This window comes from Theropithecus gelada, chromosome 4 (genome assembly GCF_003255815.1).
Source record: "Theropithecus gelada isolate Dixy chromosome 4, Tgel_1.0, whole genome shotgun sequence".
Classification (NCBI taxonomy): domain Eukaryota; kingdom Metazoa; phylum Chordata; class Mammalia; order Primates; family Cercopithecidae; genus Theropithecus; species Theropithecus gelada.
Genome location: NC_037671.1, coordinates 5,733,418 through 5,739,070, shown reverse-complemented (window position 1 = coordinate 5,739,070; position 5,653 = coordinate 5,733,418). Strand labels below are relative to the sequence as shown.

General features: G+C 51.4%; 1 pseudogene; it reads right to left on the bottom strand.

Annotated features, from left to right (window-relative positions):
- Positions 1–275: 275 nt before the first annotated feature.
- LOC112622234 lies at positions 276–1,168 on the bottom strand (annotated as a pseudogene).
- Between the last annotated feature and the right edge of the window lie 4,485 nt (positions 1,169–5,653).

Below are 5,653 nucleotides of genomic sequence, written 5' to 3'. Positions count from 1 at the left end.
TTCCCAGCTCTCACAAGCTAAGCTGATTTCAGATCGTCTAGTTCCACAGCCATTGAATAAAGCCTGAACTGCTTGATACTCACTTTCGGTTTCGTGTATTGGCCTCACCACACAACAGGAAAGACCCCCTTTTGGGATAACCGGGACTCCCAGTAACATTTCCATATATACATATCTTAATATATGCAAAGACGTCTGGGGGACAACGCAGCAGTCTGTTTCATTCTTTACTTTCTATAATTCTGGATTGCTTGAGTTTGTTACAAGGACACATGTTACATTTGCAACATTTTTAAACTAAAGCGTATGCATTGTAGAACAGTCCTCTGGGCTGAGCTTGGACTTCAAGTGGAAAAGCTTACCTTTGCAGAATTAAAAACAGCATCGAAACATTCTGTGGCAAGAAGTCCTGCGAGCCTTCTTGCCCCAGCCCGGTTTCCCGCAGGCCCCAGCCTCATCCCCCAAGGCCCCATCCTGAGAGCGCGCAGGCCCCAGCCTCATCCCCCAAGGCCCCATCCTGAGAGCGCGCAGGCCCCAGCCTCATTCCCCAAGGCCCCATCCTGAGAGTGCGCAGGCCCCAGCCTCATCCCCCAAGGCCCCATCCTGAGAGCCCGCAGGCCCCAGCCGCGTCCTCCCAGGCGTGGCGAGCCGGGTCGAGGGAGCGCTCCGCCACCGGGGGGCAGTGCGGCGCCGACCGCGGGCTGCTGGCCCGTCCCAGGGCACCCAGGCGCGCTCCGCTGCAGAGGGCCGGGCGCTGAGGGGCGGGCCCTTGCCAGGCAGCAGGTGCTCCGGGCGCAGCTGGGAGGAAGGAACGCCCCCGGGAGTGGGCGGCGGCCGAGGGACCCTGGAACGGTCCTCCCCGGCGGAGCGCCCCGCAGCTCCCGCAGCCCCCGTCACCCCGGGCGGGCCGGGGGTTGGGGTTGGCCTGGGGTCTCCCACTCCGCGCAGGAAGGAGCCGCTTGGCAGCGCGGGCGGTGCCTGTTGCTTTCAGAATCCCCAAACCGCTTTTGTCTGGGTGTAGCTCAGCTCACATCCCCGATGCAAGTCTCTCCCCGCTCGGCTCCGCCTCCTTCCCGGAGTCCGTGCCTCCCTCTCGGTGACTCATCCCACACCGCGCCCTGCGACTCACCCTGTCGCTTTCTTTGTTCATCCGGGAGCGCGGCGCCATCTCTGAGCCCCGCCTCCCCTACAGTGCTCTGTGCTGAGGTCGCGCGTTCTCTCCTCCCTCTCCGGGCTGGGGAGGCGCAGGTGGAGCTCCCTGGCTCTGGGCCCTTCCCAGGCCACCAGGCAACAGCAGCCTCCGCCTTCATTTCCCTTGGTCACTTCAGGCTCATGCTGGGAGGATTTTAGCATCTGACTCAGCTTCCCCGCGGTCCATCCCTCCACCAGCATCCAGTCACGCCTCTGCAGCCTTCAGTGTCCCGGAGAGGACTGACCAATCTGACCATCAGATCCTATCCAGCCCAATTGGAAGGCCACTGCGGCTCAACCGTGGCCACCCACTCCTGCCCCACCTGGAGCGCCAAACTGCTCAGCTCCTTCTCTAAAACTCTCCCCTCTTTTGTTTGTTGTGAATAACTCTCTTCCCTGGTTCTTTGCACACCTCTCTGGCCTCTCCTTGTCTCTTTCTGGTTATTTTTTTCCCTATTCTCCCTTATGCACTGGCCTTCCTGGGGGTCCCTGCTCTCCCTGCAAAACCTCACCACACCCATGACTTCAGCTATATCCATTTCACCTCACGTTAACATCTGGTGCCTAGACCTCTCTCCCAAGCCTTCCACACCATGCCAAAAAGGAAATGCATTTTCTCCTCTAAATTTGCTCACCTTCCTGTTTTCTCAATCTTATTTATTGTCACAGCCATTCCTCTGCTGGTCCAAGTCAGCAGTCTGAGAGTCATGCTAGACTCCTCCTTCCTTATCTACCCATCCACCAATCCCCAAACCCTGTCTATCCTCCTTTTTTTTCAGTCAGAGTCTTTCTCTGTTGCCCAGGCTAGAGTGCGATGGCACCATCTCAGCTCACTGCAACCTCCGCCTCCTGGGTTCAAGTGATTCTCCTGCCTCAGCCTCCTGAGTAACTGGATTACAGACGCGTGCCACCACGCCCAGCTAATTTTTGTATTTTTAGCAGAGATGGAGTTTTGCCGTGTTGGCCAGGCTGGTCCTGAACTCCTGACCTAGTGACATGTCCACCTCTGCCTCCCAAAATGCTGGGATTATAGGCATGAGCCACTGTGCCCGGTCATCTATCCTCCTTTTTAAATAGCTCTGCCATCTGTGCCTGTCTCCCCTGACAGCTCACCCTCACCCTATTTGTCCACGTTGCTGCAGAGTCGTCTTTTCCATACACCAGGAGTCCCCAACCCCCAGGCCACAGACTGGACTGGTCTGTACCGTGTTAGGAACCAGGACACACAGCAAGAGATGAGCCACCAGCGGGTGAGCTAGTGAAGCTGTATCTGTATTTGCAGCTGCCCCCATTGCTTGCATTACCACTAGAGAGCTCCGCCTCTAGATCAGGCAGCATTAGATTCTTACAGGACCACAAACCCTACTGTGAACTGCGCACACCAGGGATCTAGGTTGCGCACTCCTCATGAGAATCTAATGTCTGGTAATCTGCCATTGTCTTCATCACCCCCAGATGGGACCATATAGTTGCAGGAAAACAAGCTCAGGGCCCCCACTGAAAATAAAGTGCACAATAAGTGTAATGTGCTTGAATCATCCCAAAACCATCCTCTCCCGTCCATGGAAAAATAGTCTCCCACAAAACCCGTCCCTGGTGCCAAAAAGGTTGGGAGGGCTGCCATATATAACTCTGATGATGAGACCACGAAGCTCAGAATCCTCCAGAGGCTCTCCACTGCCTGTAAGATGAAATAAAACTTATACGTGTGACTTATCCATAAGTGCCCAGTCTAAACTGCCTCATATTTAATTATATAGTAAGCTATTTGTTTCCTTAAACATATGTATTTTGGCCCATTTCCCAGTCTCCTAGGTAGGAATATGCTCCTGTGTCACCTGGCCAGCTCATGCTCTTTCTCATTCTCAGCTCAAGTGTTAGGGACTGTATGATACCCTTCTTGATTCTCCCAGTCAGATGTATTGTTGCCACTTTTTCTTATCACTTATCCTTTTATCCTTAGCACCATTAAAGCAAATATCACATCATATTTCACTTGTTTGCACATCTGTCTGCCATCTTGAACCTAGGGACCGTGTTGCCTGTCTTCATGTCCCCAGTCCCTAGTGTAGCTCCCAGCCTATAGAGAGTGCAGAATAAAAGTTTGTAGAACGAGGCTGGGCGCGGTGGCTCATGCTTGCAATCCCAGCACTTTGTGAGGCCAAGGTGGGCAGATCACGAGGTCAGGAGTTTGAGACCAGCCTGACCAACATGGTGAAACCTTGTCTGTACTAAAGACACAAAAAATAGCCAGGTGTGATGGCACGTGCCTGTAACCCCAGCTACTCAAGAGGCTGAGGCAAGAGAATCGCTTGAACCCAGGAGGTGGAGGGTGCAGTAAGCTGAGATCGCACCACTGCACTCCAGCCTGTGTGACAGAGTGAGACTCCGTCTCAAAAAAAAAAAGTTTGTAGAATGAATGAAACAATTAGTCACACCACAGTTAGTGAGTCCTCGTTACTTCATCAAGGCTGGGTATTTTGTGTAATAAAGTTATTAAAGCTGATAAGCAGAGATCAAGTTACCCAAAGAATAGCACTGCCCGTAATCTAAAGAACTTTGCCCTCAGGTTGCTTAGGTAACGGGAAGGAAAAGAACTTCCCTCTGTTCTTGGGCGGATCTTACATTGCTTTTGGAAGAGGTAATGGACTTGGGAAAGAAAGGAGTATGTGTATTGAAGGAATGGTTAGGTGGGAGGAGTCAGACAGGAAGGCTGCAATAGCCTGTCACTCAACCCTGGCTGCTTTATCGTTGGGGCTCAGTGAACAGATTATCTGTTTTCATGGTAAGAGGTTGGGGTTCTCTACTTCAGGTGGGCACTAAGAAAGTGAATTGCTCGCCTTTGTTTAAAAATAATGAAAATGGGCCGGGCGCATTGCTCATGCCTGTAATCCCAGCACTTTGGGAGGCTGAGGCAGGTGGATCACTTGAGGTTGGGAGTTTGTGACCAGCCTGGCCAACGTGGTGAGATCCTGTCTATACTAAAAATACAAAAATTAGCCAGGCATGGTGATGGTCACCTGTAATCCTAGCTACTTGGGAGGCTGACACAGGAGAATCGCTTGAACCCAGGAGGCGCAGGTTGCAGTGAGCCGAGATCTCGCCACTGCAGTCCAGCCTGGGTGACAGAGCAAGACTCTGTCTCAAAAACAAACAAACAAAAAACCCAAAAATAATGAAAATGTCTGCCCACCTTTCACTAAGTAGACATAATGAAAATGCATATCTTGTGCCCTCTTTTGCTTTTATTCCGTAATACCCAAGCCCACGTTTTGGAATTAAGCTCCACACCCTTTGTGTGAAAGCCACGCGGCTCTTCAAAGGACCCCTTTAGGGGGAGCATTAAGTTTGCCCAAGGAGGCACCCTTCTGGGTCTTCAAGGCCGCCTGGCTGCAATGCAGTCCAATTCCAGCCTGTGTCTCCCAGAGCACCCCCTGTGCCAGGGTGGCAGGGTCCGAGGGGTGTGTCCACCATGGCACCAGACACACACCTGTAATGTGTGTCCATGTGAAGAGACCAGCAAACAGCCTTTGTGTGGGCAACAAGGCTGTTTGTTTTACCTAGGTGCAGGTGGGCTGAGTCCGAAAAGAGAGTCAGCAAAGGGTGGTGGGATTATCATTAGTTCTTACAGGTTTGGGACAGGCGACGGAGTTAGGAGCAATGTTTTGCAGGCAAGGGGTGGATCTCACAAAGTACATTCTCAAAGGTGGGTAGAATTACAAAGAACCTTCTTAAGGGTGGGGAGAATTACAAAGAAGCTTCTTAAGGGTGGGGGAGACTACAAAGTACATTGATCACTTAGGGTGGGGCAGAAACAAATCACAATGGTGGAATGTCATCAGTTAAGGCTATTTTCACTTCTTTTGTGGATCTTCAGTTACTTCGGGCCATCTGGATGTGTACATGCAGGTCACAGGGGATATGATGGCTTGGCTTGGGCTCAGAGGCCTGACATTCCTGTCTTCTTATATTAATAAGAAAAATAAAATGAAATAATGGTAAAGTGTTGGGGCAGTGAAAATTTTGGGGGGTGATATGGAGAGATAATGGGCGATGTTTCTCAGGGCTGCTTCGAGCGGGATTAGGGGCAATGTGGGAACCTAGAGTGGGAGAGATTAAGCTGAAGCATTTTGTGGTAAGGGGTGATACTGTGGGTTAGAAGAAACATTTGTTGTATAGAATGATTGGTGATGGCCCGGATACGGTTTTGGATGAATTGAGAAACTAAACAGAAGACACAAGGTCCAAATAAGAGAAGGGAAAAACAGGTATTAAACGACTAAGAATTGGGAGGACCCAGGGCATCCAATTACAGAGTGCCCAAGGGGGTTCAGCGTAATTACTTGCTTGGTTGGTGAGTTTTTGGGCTCTATCCTTGACCCTCCTTTTTAAGTAGGAGGCTGAGCTTGGTGAAGTGTGTTTTTAAAAGACCATTAGTCCGTTCTACCTTTCCTGAAGATTG